Source organism: Apodemus sylvaticus, chromosome 1, assembly GCF_947179515.1.
Source record: "Apodemus sylvaticus chromosome 1, mApoSyl1.1, whole genome shotgun sequence".
Lineage (NCBI taxonomy): Eukaryota > Metazoa > Chordata > Mammalia > Rodentia > Muridae > Apodemus > Apodemus sylvaticus.
This window is the reverse complement of record NC_067472.1, coordinates 176,333,591-176,350,799: the sequence shown is the minus strand read 5'-3', so window position 1 is coordinate 176,350,799 and position 17,209 is coordinate 176,333,591. Positions and strand designations below refer to the sequence as shown.

At 47.1% G+C, this 17,209-nt stretch overlaps 1 protein-coding gene across 1 annotated transcript in view; it reads right to left on the bottom strand.

Moving 5' to 3' along the window:
* The window catches only part of Znf536 (zinc finger protein 536), a 250,489-nt gene that overhangs the window by 39,422 nt on the left and 193,858 nt on the right, over window positions 1–17,209 (bottom strand). The window lies entirely within an intron of this gene.

Here is a 17,209-nt window from a genome sequence, read left to right as displayed (position 1 = left end):
GAGCTGGGCTGCCTGGACGGGCCCTGTCCTGCACGGACAGAGAGGCCTAGCTATCCCCACAACAGCTCTGGCAACAAACAAGACAAACAAACAAACAAGCAACAACAACAAAACCCCCACAATTCCCAGGTGGTGGCAAACACCTTTAATCCCAGGCAGAGGCAGGCGGATCTCTTGAGTTTGAAGACAGCTTGGTCTACGAAGCTAGCTCTGGGGCAGCCAGAGCTACACAGAAAAACCTTGTCTCAAAAATAAAAATAAATAGATAGATAGATAGATAGATAGATAGATATAAAAAAGGAAGGAAAATGATAAAAGAATAACATAGCCCCCAAAGGCTCTTGTAAATTCTCCTCATCAGACTCTGGCTGTTACTTTTAAATGTTGCTACCAGGACTTATCACTTTGGATCATTTCCTCTTTTTTTTTTAATGTCTATTAGCGCCACAACTATGCGTGCTCTCCAGTCTATTCCGCCCCTCCATCCATTCCTTGCTCTCTTATCTACACCCGTTTTGCCATTTTACTATATTTTTTGTTCTAGATTCCATATGAGAGCCAATATTGTATATTTATTTGTCTGTATCTGGTTTATTTCACTGACCGTGATAACCTCTGATTCCATCCGTTTTCCTTCTGTGGGGAAAGCGTTTCCATTTTCTTTTTATATCTGAGTATTACTCTACTGTGTGTATTTATCATGGTCTTTTCCTGTCCACCTGTTGCTGGGCACGTTCGCTGGCCCTGTGCCTCGGCTACAGTGACTAGCAAGGAACGACGGCCAGAGGCTTTCAGGCATCTCTGTCAAACACGGACTCTCCTTCTTTTTGGATCTACACTGTTTTAAACCCACAGAACTTCCTACTGGCTGACTGGTTTTACTCTCAACTCCTAGTGTGCCCTATTTACAGGTGGATAAACAGAGGCCTGGAGTGCTGGCATGCGAAGCAGACAGGCCAAAGATCTGAGCTAGCAGCTGTGTCTCAGCCCTCAGCCTCCCGGTAGGGGAGCATTCAGAGTACACACGGGATCAGAGATCTTTCTAGAAGAAAGGTTTCTTTGATAGCAGCTGCGCTGACTCCGTGGGGAGTAGGACTGTGTTTAAAGGCCAGGACTTCCCTCCGCCCTCCCTACCCTCACAGATTCTAACCACTCCACTCCAATTAAAAACAAAAGAACAAAAATAACTGTGCCTGCAGTTACTGTATGCCGGGACTTCACAGGCGCACACTCGGCGCCCTCGTGACCACACATTTGTTCCCTTCCACTCTGGAGGGCGGACTCTGAGGTCCGGAGAAGTTGCTAAACTGACCCGAGGTCATGCGGGCCAGAAGAACGGTCCAGGTTTGGAGTCTGCACCCTGCGGAGCCTCTAAGTGGCACCAGCTCCATCCACTCGTCCCTGTGGGTGCAGTCACGTGATCAAAAAGCCGGGACTCAGCTCCCCAATCAGAATCCAGGAGCCTGCCAAGGAGGTCAGGTCATTAGTGTTTGTACAATCACCACGGAAGAATTAAGAGGGAGGGAGGGGGAGGAAGAGGGAGAGAGAGAGAGAAAGAGAGAGAGAGGAGAGAGAGAGAGAGACAGAGACAGTGACAGAGACAGACAGAGAGACAGAGACAGAGAGACAGAGACAGAGAGAGAGGGAGAGAACACGGCTCAGCATGCCTTCCTGCATACAGTTCTTTGAAACCTTCCTAAAATGAAATTAAAAGTTGGCCCTACGTGATTTATTTTTTCAATCTGCGAATCTAAACAAACGATTCCGCCTCCAGGTCCATCTATCACTCAAGGATCTCTTCCACAGCTGGGGCAGGGCAGGGGGGCGGGGGGATGCTATTAGTGCTTCCAAGACAGTTTCACCACAGATTAAAGAAACCAGGGATGTGGGTGGGGACTAAGGGGGGGGGGGGATTGGCAGCCAGAGTCAGCCACATGCCTACTTGACCTAGGACATAAACCTGTTGTGCTTTCCAGATGGGACCAGGGCACTATTTCTCGGTAACTTGCTTTTCATAAAGAACTCTCCCTTTGCTGAAAAGATCTGTCTTTAATAGCACTGTCCTAAAACCCGGCCTATTTTTCAATTCCCTGATCGCGGACATATAGATTTTTATAGTGTCTGCAAGCACGCATTAATGTTAATTCTGCCTTGCCCCTTTGTGTTCCGTTAATGTCACAATCTGCTGTAAAGCCTTGCCAAGTTTCTTAACTGTCATGTTAATTCCTAGACCTAGTCTGCGCTCTTTGACATTTCAGGACAGAACAAGGCAGTAAAAATAGATTAGAAACAGCTTAGAAGTATTATAAAAAAATCTAGAACTTTACAGATGGTGGAATTAGGCCTGCTGCATGGAAATCTAGCAAGCCGGAACATAATAATATTAGGAGAGGCTTATTCCTCTCTAAAGTAAATATTTAGAAGGGCCTTAGAACACGGACCAGGGCATGCGCACAGGCTGTGTGTGTGTGGGGGGGGGGGGGGCGCGGCTGCTTATAAACCGCTGCGTCCCTTTAAGTAATGTACAGGGTATGTAGGCACCATCCTGAGAGTTTTAGGTTTCAAAGGTTTCCCCTCCCTACCTCTCTCCCTCTCTCTCTCTCTCTCTCCCTCTCTCTCTCTCTCTCTCTCTCTCCCTCTCTCTCTCTCTCTCTCTCTCTCACACACACACACACACCAATAAAAGAATAGAGAGCAAGACATGGATTTTATTCATAATCAGTTCAAAGATCACGTGAACTATTGGGGTACGGGGGTGGGGGTGGGTCTGACTGTATTTTCCCAAGTGAGGGTGAAGGCACTACTGTCCTGTACTTTAGATGTTAAAAGACACCACCTTGTGCTAAGAAACTTGCAGGAAGGGACTGGAAACCGGATCCTGTTTTCTGAGACTGATTGTGGAGAAACAAGCTGTTTAAAATGTGCGTGATCCATTTCAAAGGGAAACGACCAGAGTTAGGGTGAAATGTGTTTTTTCTTCCCTCCCCCCAAAGGGAAATTATTTCTTAAATTTAAAAAGAAAGAAAGAAAAGAAAGAAGGGCCAGCCCTCCCTCTCCTCTTGAAGGACTTCTTTCCCTCTCCCTGGCGGAGCTGTTTGAATAGGCCCTGTCCTTGCCAAACCCCACCCTCGCTCTTTTCTGTGTTCTTTGCTCATTATCTGTCCAGTCATTTTCCCACAGCCCCAACGGGCAGTCGGGGCGGCTTAAACACAGCACAGTATTAATATAGGGAAATGGTCTCCGGTTCCCTCCTGATCCCCTAAGACGCTATGTTGAAATGATAATTGATACACTCTTCGTTGAAAAAGAAATCAGAGCAAAACTACTTTTCAGTCACCACAAGGTATTATCTTAGTTCGTGTATTCAGGAGAAACAGATACATCTAAAAAAGAAAAAGGAGGAAGAAAAAAAAAGTATCCCACAACCCCCCTGCCCCCCCACCCCCACCCCCACCCCCATCTGCGGTAGACTGCAGGCCGCAATTCTTTTCAGCTGACATAATCCAGATTGATTCGTTCAGCAGATAAAATTCAGGCCACTTCTGCCCTTTATGGGAGCAACATAATACCAGTCTTTATTCAGTAACAATGTAGCATAATGGGATCGGAATGTGCAAAATGAGTGTTCTTAAATTACCGCGCCTCACAAGGACCCAACACAAGCTGGGGCTTAATGTAAAATATCATTAGGCACCGATTTACCCAAACGCGCCTGCGTTAAGGAGGTCAGCTTGGGGATGGCATTTTCTGGTTTGGGGGAACCTCTTCCCTGATATCTTGATGGTGACTATTTTAGGGGAGGGGAAAGAACAGACCATCTGGGTACCTACAGCTCAACATGTCAAGGAGCCACTCTGAGAGAGAGAGAGAGAGAGAGAGAGAGAGAGAGAGAGAGAGAGAGAGAGAGAGAAGGAAAAGGGGAAAAAGGGATTTGGGGGTCAGGAGGGACCCCGTCAAAACAAGCCCTTTCTGGGACAGTCAGATGCACCAAATGAGTTTGGTTCTGAGCAGTTGAACGATTCTAATTTTGTGATCTTCGGGGGCCTAGTCACAAAAACATATAGATAACTGAGAAAATGGAAGGGGGGAGACAAAGAACAAAGAATTATTTCCTGCCTTCTAGAAATACCCCCTGGGCCTACCGCCTATAAATTCACCCTATCTTTTTTTCCCCCTAGGTGTAACTGTACCATATATATTTTGTGAAATTTATGTTTCAGGTCTAGTTTTTCACTAAATGTTATTGAGACTGCCAGTGTTTCTCTGTGCCATTAATTACTCCCCTGTAATATAATTTTATGGCTACATGACTCTCATCCTTCTTGAGGTGCCTAATTCAACTTTATTCTCATTCTTGGACACATGGGTTATTTTTTTCAAGTGCCCCCATTATCAAGGATGTGTCAATCAATATCCTCATGCGAAGTTCTTCCCTTGCAGATCAGGTGATTCTCTTTGGATAACTTCCCGGAAGTGGAATTGGCAGAAAGGCAGCCAGTCACAGTGTACGTCTTAGTTGGTAAATATTTCTTCTTCGGCCATCAGAAATCTTGCAGCCGCGCATGGCCTGATGCCGTGCATGAGTGACTTCATTTAACCTCACGTAGCAAACCACGGGCTTCATTCGACATTTTTGTGGGATTTTCTTTCTCTGTGAAATGTTTGGTTCATGTGTGTGTTTATGTCTGTATGTGTATATGTGCACACACGTGCAGGTGCCGGTAGGGACCGGAAGAGGATGCTGAGTCCTCTGAGGCTGGACAGTTGTGAGCTGCTTATTGTGAGTGTTGGTAATCAAACTTCAGGTCCTCTAGAAGAGCACCAACTGCTCTGGACCACTGAGCCGTCTCTCCCGCTCCTCCCGCCCCTTTCTTCCCTCCCTTCCTCTCTCCTTCCCACCCTCTCCTTGCTTTTTTTCTTTCTTTTTCTTTTGAGACAGGACTTGGCTATGTAGCCCAAACTGGTCCCAAACTACATACCTTTGTCTCTGTCTCTAAAGTGTTAGGAGTCTACGCGTGACCTACCAGGCCCAACCACAGTGATTTCTCAAACATAGCTTTGAGCTTGTGGCACACACACACATAGTGACCCTGAGTGGATTCTGCACGCTGATCCCAAAGTCTTTATCACACACACACACACACACACACACACACACACACACAATGACATTAAGACAGGCAGTTGGTGTTAGCACTATACAAACCCAAAGTTACCTAAGAAAATTCTAGAGAAGTAGCACAGGACCAAACCAAGGAGAAGAGATCTTCTGAGAACGGAAATGATTGTGTTTTTCAACTCTCAAGCCCAAGCCTCATGCAATTCAATTTTTTAATCTGGGAACACGGCTGCTCCCTTATCTTGTTTAAATAGAAGAACTCCGAAATTCGAATGACTGAAATATCGGGGGGACTGCGAGACGAGGCAGTTACTCTTCGGAACACTGGGCTCATGTCTGAAGTAGGGCCTGGATCGAGGCCAGTGTTTGCACTAGATGAAGCCAACTATGTGTGTGTGTGTGTGTGTGTATGTGTGTGTGTGTGTGTGTGCACAAGACTGCCACTTTCACGGACAAAGCAGAGACTCTGCTGTGTGTGTGGACACTTGTGCAAGTAAAGACATTTATCTATGGAATGAACATCACCGGTGTGGACTCATCACCGAGACTGCACATCATCTGAAATATTTGCATGAGATTACTGGTCCCTGCTGTCAATCATGATGGCACAAATCCAATAGCCAGGCCATATGGCCTTGAAACTTTCAATCGATAGGAGCCTTTTAAAGCTGAGGCTTCAAAAAGTTGTATCAAATATATATTCAATGAGAAGAAGGTTAATTGAATAATTGATTAGCCAGTAACAATTAAGTGCTCCTCAGATATCTTTGGGAAACTATGAAATATAATACTGATGGATATTTATTAGTTTATTAGCTATTACTGAATTATGTATTTATTTTGAATCCCTGTATCAATTTCTTTCCTTTATATATTTGATTATATGTTTTAGAGAAAAAAAAAGTCCCTGAGTGAGATAGAACAGTTTTGCTCCATTGTTGGGGAAGACGGTAAGATAAAGAACCTGTGCTAAGGGTGCACACTCCCTGTAGGGACTCTTAGGTAAGTGGGTCTAAGGACAGCTCCCATAAGAGTGTGCCGATCCCATGTTCAAGTACCTTTGAGAAGAAAGGGTGGGAACTGGGGTGGGGAACTGGGGTGAGTCCCCCTTGTCCACACAACAGTATTGACAGGCAACAAGACAGGGGGAGTCAGTGGACAACGTGTTCCCTGGCAGACTTATACCAGGGAAGACCCAGAGTGCTTCAGCAAAGGGGCTGACCGGAAGCGCCCATGCCCTGAGCTTTGATATTGTCTCCAGGTAACTTAAAAGAAGACACAAAGTGAGCTTATTTTCTTTGGTGAGAAAACAGTCTGGCGATGCCTTGTTGTCATATGTGCTTACGAGAACAGCTTCACAAGGCCCACTAGGAGAGGATGGGGTTCGTCGTAGAAAGCTGTCGTGGTTTGTCTTTAAAGTAGTTACCACCCAGAAGACTGTGCAGTGCCGCCTTTGGTTAACATGGAGGGAGGGTAGCACAAGGGAAGAGCCTCGGGGCGGGGCTTGAAGTCACTCTAGCTCCGCCTCCTTGAAGCGCTGTAGACTTCCCGAGCCCTCTGCTCTCTGAGACACTGGGCTGACAGAGCTCCCACTGATCAGATCGAAGGGTGACAGGCGTGGGTCCCCCTTGCCAGGTCTCCTCCTCCAAGTGAAGTTGTTGAATACTTTCTGGTGTTGTGTTTGGTTTTTGGTTTGGGTGGATTTAAGACAAGCATGGCTTTCTTGTAGCTCGGGGCTGATCTCAAACTCATGATCCTCCTGCCTCAGTCTTGTGGGGCTGGGATGACAGGGATGGACCATCATCTAAGACTAAACCGTTGTTGTTTTCAGCCAACTCCTTTCATTTTTTGGAGGCCGGGACTGACTCTGGACAGTCGAACTTCCCTCTTTCCCCATCCTTTACGATGATGACATCATCTTCCTGCGCCTCGGATAGCAGTGGCCCTGACTGGACCCATCCGGTCTCTCTGGATGGACTCAGTCCAGCCAGAGGAAGCCTGGCTTTGTTCAGCCCACTGGTGCAACCTGTCAGAACCCCGGGGTTCTCCACACACCTGCTGCTCCTGCCTGTGACTGTCCCTGGGTGCCACATGATTTTGTTTTTTGTTTTTTGTTTTTTTTTTTTAACTATATATGTAATGGAGTCCTTCATCAATATTCACGTGTCAGGAGCAGCAGATTCTTGGAGAAGACAATTAAAAGAACAGGAACTACTGGATACCAGCTGACATTCCTGTGAGAATGCCCCTCCCCCAACATCTTAGAGCTGGCCATGGTGACCCCCACACCTAATCCCAACATCTCAATACCTCACCTCGGAGGTGGAGGCAGGAGTATCAGGAAATCAAAACTTTCATAGTTACCAAGGAGGAGGGAGGGAGCAAGCCACTCCCCAGTACCTTTTACCCTCCAAACTTTTCTTCTCCCTGCCCCCCCCATGCCGCCTTCCTCCCCCCCCCACAACTGCTTCAGCCTGCAAAGGCCAAGTAAAAAAACTCCCAGAATCGATTCATATGTCCTAAATAGCTTCTACTGTGATGTATTATTATAATCACTCTCTTCTATTACTGGATTTTGCTGCCAGTCTCTTCTTGGACCTGATTTATAAGTCAGACTTTATCATGGGCGTACGCGTATTCGAAAATCTTGGTGTCTATAAGCTGAAGGTATTGAAGAGTAACCCTTCTCTCCGAGGAGACGACTAGACATGTGACTATGTTGGGCACCTTCTCATCGCTGTGACGAACTGTCTGCTCTAAACAGCTTGAAGGGAGAAAGATTTATTTTGGCTCATGGTTTCCTGTGGTTCTGCCCTTGACTGGCCAGTTGCTAAGGGCTCAGGTGAGACAAAGCGTCGGGGTAGGCAGAGCCAGCTACTTATGTCACAGCAGCCAATGGACAGAGAGGACAGAGATGGCCGGGGCAGATGCACCTTTCAAAAGATTCCCAAGTCGCTACATCTTTAAGCCAATCCCCACCTCCCAAGATCCTGTTCGACCATGACCTCATCAGTAGGTTGATCCATTGATTGAGTTAGCAGCTCCATGACACAGGCGTCCCTCAGTAGCACCAGCTGCAGACCAAGCCTCCCAAGCCTGAGCCTTTTGAGAGACACACTAAGTCCAAACCGCAGCACTCTTCTCCCGGCCCCCTGCAAAGCCTCGTGTCTATCTTGTTATCTGAGATGCATTTGAAGTCCATCTCTACCAGTCCCCAGAGTGCTCACACCCACCATGGTGTTCCAAAGTCTCCCCTAAGGGAGAATCAAGACAGACTTAATGGTTTTACCGGGAATTCCATGGGGCAGAGAGAAGAAAAGAGGAGATAGAGGTTTAGGCAAATACGAGATCTATCTGACGGAAAACCAAAGGTGGGTAAACGCTGGGCTGGTTGCCAAGTGTGAGCCTTCTGGCATCCTGGATGAAGCTGGCACCCTGATGTGCCCCTGGAACAAGTGCTCCACAGCAGGGGCATACCAGGGACCTAAGGCCACCACTCTCACTTGCCCGCTGTTGATTATGGTGGCAAGAAGACCCCGTCCCTAATCAGCATCCGCACTCACTGTTTTAAAAACATTATCCTGATTTCTGCTCAGGATAAATATTGGGTCTCTAAGCACTGCAGTCCAGCTCCGCGGGGCCGACACCTGCATCGGGGCCATAAGCTGGGGGGCTCAACAGGCCCTGCCTCTTGGCAGCCGCCTATGGTCTTTCTTGGTAGGTCTGAACTCCTAGACCCCAGATACGATGAACCGAACTTCTGTCAGCTCTGTGAAGGCCCTGTGCCCCTCCCAACGCATGGGCATTCGCCTTGCTAAAGCCGACACTAAGAGATGACACGTCCATTGTCCAGGACACGAGATGATCTTATAGCTTCACCTTAGTCCCCATCATGTGATCAGGGGCAGTCACGGGGGAAGTATTTGGTACAAGGCATCTGTCATTCAGTCTGTTCTTCCTCTTGTCCCCTGAGAACCACCATGTTAGAGCTGGCTCCCCACCACCACCATGCCCCCACTGAACCCAATTCAGACGCAACTGGTAGGGTACAAGCGGAGTGGACAGACACCGTGGGAAGGGGTGGCCATACTTTTTTTCTAAGCATAATGAATATTCCATGTTTGAGGACGGTCCAAACTGCACACACTCCCAGGTAAAGGGCAAGACCCCATGGTCTCTGTGGCCTAGACACTCTCCGCAGGCTCGCACCAGCCACCAGGAGGCAGTGGGGAGCATCCCCACCAAGCCTGTTGGTTCCAAGCAAGTCTTCAGGGAGGGGAAGTTGTCAGGCCTTTAATTAGCTGGGAAGTACACCATCTCTAGTGACTTGCTTGTGGGAGCTAGAGAGATGAGGAAGAACTCACACAGAGAGACCCAAGTGCCTGAAGGCAGAGTTGAAGCACACGAGAGAGCCCTGGAGTGGGGTAGGGTGAAAGTCGCCCCTGCAGAGAACTTCATAGAAGAAGCCCTTGGTTTTTAGAGGCTTCCGTGGGTGACCGGCTGACTCCCGTGCTCTAGCCTTGACAGGTGAGACAGAACACGGTGCGACCAACACGTGTGATAGAGGAGGCTTCTCAAACCACCACAGGTAAGAGCAGTGAAGGAGATGGAGACGGGTCCATGACCCTCTTGACCCCATGACCCACTTCCTCCACTTTGACGTCACTTCCTCGTTTCTCTCACTTCCCAGTGAGGACATCGAATTCTCTAAACCTATTAGTGCATTAATCCTTTGATGAAGGTGGAGCCCTCAAGAATCAGCCACTTCTGAAAGTTCCAGGAACCAAGCTTACTAGAGACTTTGGGGGACAGTGTGTCTGAGGCTGGTTTCGGGCTGGGCAGAACACTTCTATACAAGAGAGAGCAGTCTCCTCAGGCTAACACCTCCCATTGAATTCTGTCCTCCTGTGCTCCATTCAGGGCATTCCATGGATTTTTTTCCCCCAGAAGACCCAGAAACCTGGATATATATATAAGTTAAAAAACAAAACACTTCAGGCTGTTTGCAACTAATTGAAAACAAAAGTGTAAATATGATGTCGGCCAAAGGAAACACATCTGTGTGCCGAAGGCGGCCAGCAGGTCACCGGCGAGCTCCTGGTGTCCTCTCTGTGCCTCGGAGGGGCTCTGCTGAGCTTTTTCCACCTCCTGTGGAGGAGCAGCCAGGAGATGGGGTATCTACGGTTTTTGGATGGCCAACCGGGCAGGACCAAGAAGGCGATGTGAGGCAAGGAAGCTCGGGCTCTTCCCAGCCTGTGCTTTGTAAGATCCAGAGACTCGTGGGCACGCTGGACTTCGCAAACCCTTGTATAAGGCCGCTGCTTGCCTAGGACCGAATGGGCCTGACTGTCCAGTTAAGAGCTCGCTCAGCCCAAACCAGACAACAGACACGAACTGGTTTCCCAGAACAATGGTTCCCTCAGGCTTCCTCTTTGAATGAATGTAACTTTCCATCCCTATGCCTTGCCAGAGAAAGGCCAATCCCCCCCCCACCCCACCGCACCCGACCCGCAGAGCAAAGGTACTCAATTCTAACTAAATTGGTAGTATCCTGAAGGAAAATTTTTCTTCAAGAAACAAACAAAAACAAAAACAAAACAAAACAAAAATTCACACTATGAGCTCCCCAGCCCAGGGGAAGCAGGAGACAGATGGGATCCTTGTGGTGAGGAAGGAGAGGTTAGTTGGCCGGAGCCCCGATCCTACCCAAGGCTCACATGGCTCTTTGGCTGAACATCTGCAAAGCGTTGGGGACAGAAGGCTGCTCTGCTCTGCGTTTCACTTCCGGGACGGACTCCCCATGTCCCCAGGTCCCCAGGTCCCCAGGTCTTGCCAGCGGAGACACTGCTCTCCGTAATTATGGAGTACACCATTCGAGGGGGGCATTTCCCGCCATTCACGGCACTTACCAGTGTCAGTCTGTGCATAAATACAATTAGATTTGAGAGTTCTATTACAAAAGCCAATAAAGCAGGCCTCGGTAGAGATTCTAAAATTACTTAACTTTTCTTTAGGAAAAAAAATATTAAAACAGCATTATCACATCAGTGTGAAGGAAAGACACGGAGATAATAAAGTTATGTTAAACCTCCCTATATTTACTCATGTGTGAAACAGTTATGTCTGGTCACATAATTGCGATGGTTCTGAGGAATATTTCATATTTTATAATGAACATTAAAAGAGTTTGTGGATCATTACTTTATACGAGTTTCAAAGTTATTACATAAAACCCAATAGGGATGGTTATAAATTATCCGATCCTCCGGCCTGGCCTTGGTAAACATAACATGAAGTCTGAGCATTGTGGCAGGCAAGATTCATGAGAAGACGATTTAAAAAAAGAGTCCCACCCTCCCTTGCATTTTAAAGGGAAAGAGAAGACCACAGTGCTTGTTGCTGGTTTTTAATGTTGTTATATCTGTTTGAAAGAAATCCCATTGAACTGGTAGTTTAAGACACACACACACACACACCACAGAGGAGAGAGAGAGAGTTCCAAAAGAGAACTCTCAGATAACTATTGGCCATCCTGGTCCATCTCTCGTTACCCTATCTGAGGTCTCCTGGTCATTGTGGAATTCTTGAACTTTTGAAGAACACTCCCTGAACTTAGTAAAGGGACTCTGACCAGCTTGAGTGTGGTATACAGTGGCTCTGGCTGGCTCACCTGAGGGGTCCAAAACTATTTATTTTCAAATGAAAGAGATTGCATCTTGGCTGAAGCTAGAGAATTGAGAACATTTTTCTGATGTGTCTCCAGCAAGTTAGTTAAACACTGACTGAGACTATTAGGATCAGCATAGCTATTTGTCATTTGCTAGGACTGACTGGTATTTCCTCTGGAAGAATCTTCAGTTCCCACTTGGTGCGTGAGGAAAAGTTAAAGACCAGGAGAGAGGCAGCTTGGTGGATAGAGACAGATGTGACCAGAGGTGGTGTGATCGGTCAGGACCGCGTGGTGCCCTGGAGATGCTGCAGCCTGGGCACCCTGCTGAGGCTCTCCAGGCAGAACTTTGCTCTCTGGTTCTCAGAGCTGCATCCTCCCTCTCCCTGCACCCAATCCACAGACAGAAGGGCTCTGTACAGCCTGGAGAGGGAGGGAGGGTCACTACGAGCTTCCTTTCCCTGTCATCTCCCCACCTTGCCCTGGGCTCTTTCTGTGCAGCAGCTCTTAGGAAGGCTTTCTCAGCAAACAGATGTCTGCCGGGGAATTGGAAGCTGGCAGTTGGAGGCCAGATCCTGACTGTACTTTGAATTATGTCTGCCTCCATCATTACACAGTCATTCACATATATTTTAGACATCAATATTGTCTAGAAATATTCTCCGGTCCTCAATGCTATTTATAAGCTTCGATTCTCCTCTCTGTTCCTGCTCTGAGAGTCTGCTCCGCGCTCTCCCAGAGCCACCAACTGCTTTCACATCATTTTCATAAATATTTTTATTGGGAAGGGTTTGCCATTTTATTCTAAATTATTTCTCCCTGCATTAAGCAGAAGCCTGCATTCGCGGAGTGCCCAGGAACCTTCCTAACCTGTTTGCATGGAGAACTGAGCCGAGTCTGTGTGGCTTTAAAAGAAACAGTATCAGATAGTGTCTCTCCCCAGACACAGCAATTTGGACACTAACAAAAGATAGGTTATAATGATGTTACTTTGTTAAAGCCATGGCAGTCAGAGCTCTTATTTATGTTAGAAACAGTGCTTCGGCTTACATCTGATGTTTGCATATAATGTAAGTCTTTGGAAGGGGAAAAGCTCAGGTAGACTATGAGAGAAAAAAGAAGTGCAAACACGGGGGTTGGAGAGATGGCTCAGTGGGCAGAGCACTTCTGCTCTTACAGAGGGCCTGGGTGTGATTCTTAGAACCGACACGGCAGTTCAAAATGATCTGTAACTCCAGCAACAGGGCATCCTCTGCTCTCTTCCAGAACCCCTGCATGTTGGAGAAAAAAGACAAACATGTGCTGCGCCCACAGACAGGCAAAACCTCCTCCAAACGCACAAAATAAATTAAAATCTTAAGTAGAAATCCGTACAGGACCTGAGAGAGTATCAGAGACTGAGAATATTTTGGAATAGAGAGCATCACCCCGAGATTAGGAAAACTGTGTTACCTCCTCGCTCCTTTGCCAAGTAGGAGCTGCCTGTAATCCAGGCTGCGATAACCTGATCTGGCCCCAGCATGAGCGCCGCCCTTGCCGGCATTACTACAAGCAGCCGCTAGGTGGTGCTAACACTGCATAACTCCAGCTTCTCGGCACAATGAAAACATTAATTTGCTATGAGATAATTTTTGACGTAAATGTAAAATGGTGCCCATTCGAACTCAGTAATGAAGCATGGTGCTTTCCGCGGCTCCTAATTTGACTAGTTAAATGACTCCATTACGTGTCTAACAGACAGAAGCAAATAATTTCTGGTCAGTTGATGTTCACTTATCCGTATCATTTTGCCCTGAAAATAAAAAGTCTCTAATCTACAATTCCTTTGTCTTGGTGGGTTTTTTTTTGGGGGGGGGGGTAAGATTATTAAGGCAAATATACTTAAATAATTCAGGTTAAAGTAGCACAAGGTAACAATTAAAACATCGAGTGTGTGCCTAATAGAGGAGACACAAAACCCGGAAACCATTTCCAAACTACCCTAACCTTTGCCCTGTCCCTAGGTCTGGGGTATTTAACAGAAGACTTAAGAGTTAGAAGAAAGGGAGTCTATATTTCCAAATCCATTGTCCTGTGACAGCTTAAAAAATGGGCTGCTGTTGTCTTCTGTTCACTCTGCCACATAACTTTGAAGATTTTTGGACACATCTCAGTGTAACAAAAATAAAAAGTAAAAATAAAATAATAATAAAATACTGCTTTAAAAAATATCAAGTGATGACTAATTTTGCCCAAAGGGGGGAAAATGGTTAATATTGAATCTTAATGTTCCTCATCTAAGCGCTTTTTTTCTTCCTGCTAAAAACAAGTTTCGAATTAAAGCATATCAGCTTACACATATTGCATGCATATTAGCGAGACACAGCTGTGTATGTCCCCCTCTTAAGAGCCATATGATTAAGTTATGAGATATCATATAATCCAAACTCTTTTTCTATTGGTCACCTTTCACAGACAAAAGCTTTTTCGTTTTTAGGTTTATTAAATGACAGAGTGTCCGACTCTGTAAATGTTCCAGTCCTTATAATGGAGCACCTGTGACTTTGATTCCCCCCCCTGCCCCACCCCCCACGCACAAAGTCCATCTATAAATCGCTGCCAAGATGGCACAGGGGCTGACTGGGGCCAGCCCGTCGTGGCTGCAGCAGCTGCTGGCAGCTCGGTGATAAGGGTGGAGCCCTCGGTGTGGAGTTGGGTCTCAGGAATCTTAGTAAATGTCAGAATGACATGCCACCCCATAACTCCGAGGCAAGAGACAGTGGCCTCTCTTCAGGAAGAACCAGTAGTTGAGTGAAAGAAGCTCTCGGGCTCCGGGAGAGATCTTGGTTCTCACTTCTCATGTGTGGGTCTGTGTAGCACCGTCTAGCAGATTACAACATGGTAACTTGAAAATATGGTTTAGGGCAGTGGTGGCGCATGCCTGTAGTCCCAGCACTCTGGGAGGCAGAGGCAGGTGGATTTCTGAGTTCGAGGCTAGCCTGGTCTACGGAGTGAGTTCAAGGCCAGCCTGGTCTACAGAGTGAGTTCCAGGATAGCCAGGACCACACAGAGAAACCCTGTCTCGAAAAAAACAAAAACAAAAACAAAAAAAAAAAAAAAAAAAAAAAGAAAATATGGTTTAAATGATGCTCGACATCCTGCCACCCCCCCCCCCCCAATAACAGGCTGTCTGACCTAATTAAATCTACTTTAAACCAATTGGAGTGTGTGTGTGTGTGTGTGTGTGTGTCTGTGTCTGTGTGTGTGTGTGTGTGTGTGTGTGTGTGTAGGCAGTCTTTATTAAGCTTTTAAAATTTCAAATCCCTCTGTGCGTGCAAACTCCAGCAGTTTCCATGTTCGGGTGAGGGACACAGAACACAGACTCTGTGTCTTTTGATGTGAAACAATGTCAAAAGGACTAATTATGAGTCATGCTTTCTTGAAATTTTTGTTGGCTGATGTCGCCTCTGCAATTGGATTCCTGCATAAGGCCAGCAGCTCTTGCTGGAGGGAGAGAACCTGGCACCTTCTGCTGCCGCCCCCCCCCCCCCCCCCGGCCTTTGGTGTTATGTAGGTCGCACGGCTGTGGGTTTCTAGGAAGGATCTCACTTTTAAACTTGGCATGGAAGTTACAACTGGAGAGCGATTTTCTAGCGCAGAGATCTGTCTACACTGTGCATGCTGAAAGAGGAATGTGGTCAGGAGGGGAAGAAGAGAAGAGCATCTAAGGAAGGATTCCTGGGACCTCGGGTCAGGCTCAAAAGCTGCTCCTGCAGCCCCTGTTCTTCACAGGAAGGCCTGCTGCTCCACGCCTCTGAAGGCGGCGGCTGGCGGCTTTTTCAGGGGCAGCCCTTTATCTGGGTCCAGGAAATGGAGGCCAGAAAGGAAGCAAATTCCACCTGAGGCTAAGCCCACAAAGCTAACTGAAAGTGAGGGAGCCCTGGGATGGAAACAGAGTTAGACGCAGGAGCAAATCAGAGACACAGCGCAGGAATGAAAGCGAAGGAAACTGTCCAGGTTAGAGCTGACCTCAGATGAGAGACTTCCAGAGGAACCCGTGGGAAACGTTACAACTCCCTATGACCCATAATGGGAGCCAGATTCTTCTCCTGGTGGTTGTCAGGGAAGCCCCAGGACTTCCCCCTCCCCTGGAACAGCTGAGGTTCAGCACTCATGGCCCTGGATTAACTGCTATGAACCTGTGGGGGAAGGAAGTATCAGTTCCTAAACCAGTAACTTAGCAAAAAGGTCCTAGAAATTTAGTTTATGATGCTTTTATTTTTTCCTGTGCTAGCTACTGAACTCAAGAGTCTTGTGCACACTAAGCATGCTTTTCTAAAACCTAATGAAGTGCTCAGACTGATAGCACACAGCTACGTCCCAGCACTGGAGAAGCAGAGGCAGAAAGACTGAGAGGTGGAGGCCAGTCTGGGCTGTGTACTGAGATCCAAGAGAGAGAGAGAGAGAGAGAGAGAGAGAGAGAGAGAGAGAGAGAGAGAGAGAGAGAGAGAGAGAACAGAGACACAGAGACAGACAGACATACATAAACACAGAGACAGAGACAGAGAAAGACAGAGAGGGACAGAAAGACACACACAGAGGGGAGAGACAGACAGACAGACAGAGACAAGCAGAGACAGAAAGACAGACACATACATATATACAGAGAGAGAGACAGAGAGAGAGACACAGACAGAGGGGGGAGACAGACAGACAGACACTCAGAGACAAGCAGAGACAGAAAGACAGACACATACATACATACAGAGAGAGAGGGACAGAGAGAGAGACACAGACAGACACAAGACAGACATACAGACATACACAGAGACAGAGAAAGACATAGAGAGAGACAGACACACACACACACACACACACACACACGGCAGACAGACAGACAAGAAGAGACAGAAAGACAGACAGACAGACACACACACACACACACACACGGCAGACAGACAGAGACAAGAAGAGACAGAAAGACAGACAGACAGACAGACACACACACACACACACACACGGCAGACAGACAGAGACAAGAAGAGACAGAAAGACAGACAGACAGACACACACACACACACACAGAGAGAGAGAGAGAGAGAGAGAGAGAGAGAGAGAGAGAGAGAGAATCAAATTTGAAAGGCAGAGAGAGCCTGGTGTATTGGGATAAGTATGACAACTGCCAAAAATAAATAAATAAAACTACTTTATTTGCCTTCTTATGTCCACAAAGAGAGGACGAGAGCAGATGCTAACAGCAGACAAGTGTTTCCAAAGGAGAAGGAAATATTTCCAGAGGAGATCAGCGTCGCAGCAGAACAGGTGAGGGAGGAATGGGGCTACCTCAGGCCTGATAACTCCAGAGCAAGTGGGAGCCATCTTCGACTTTGTGCAGGAGGAGGTGAGGAGACTGGGGGCCGATTAACAAATACCCCAGAAGCCAG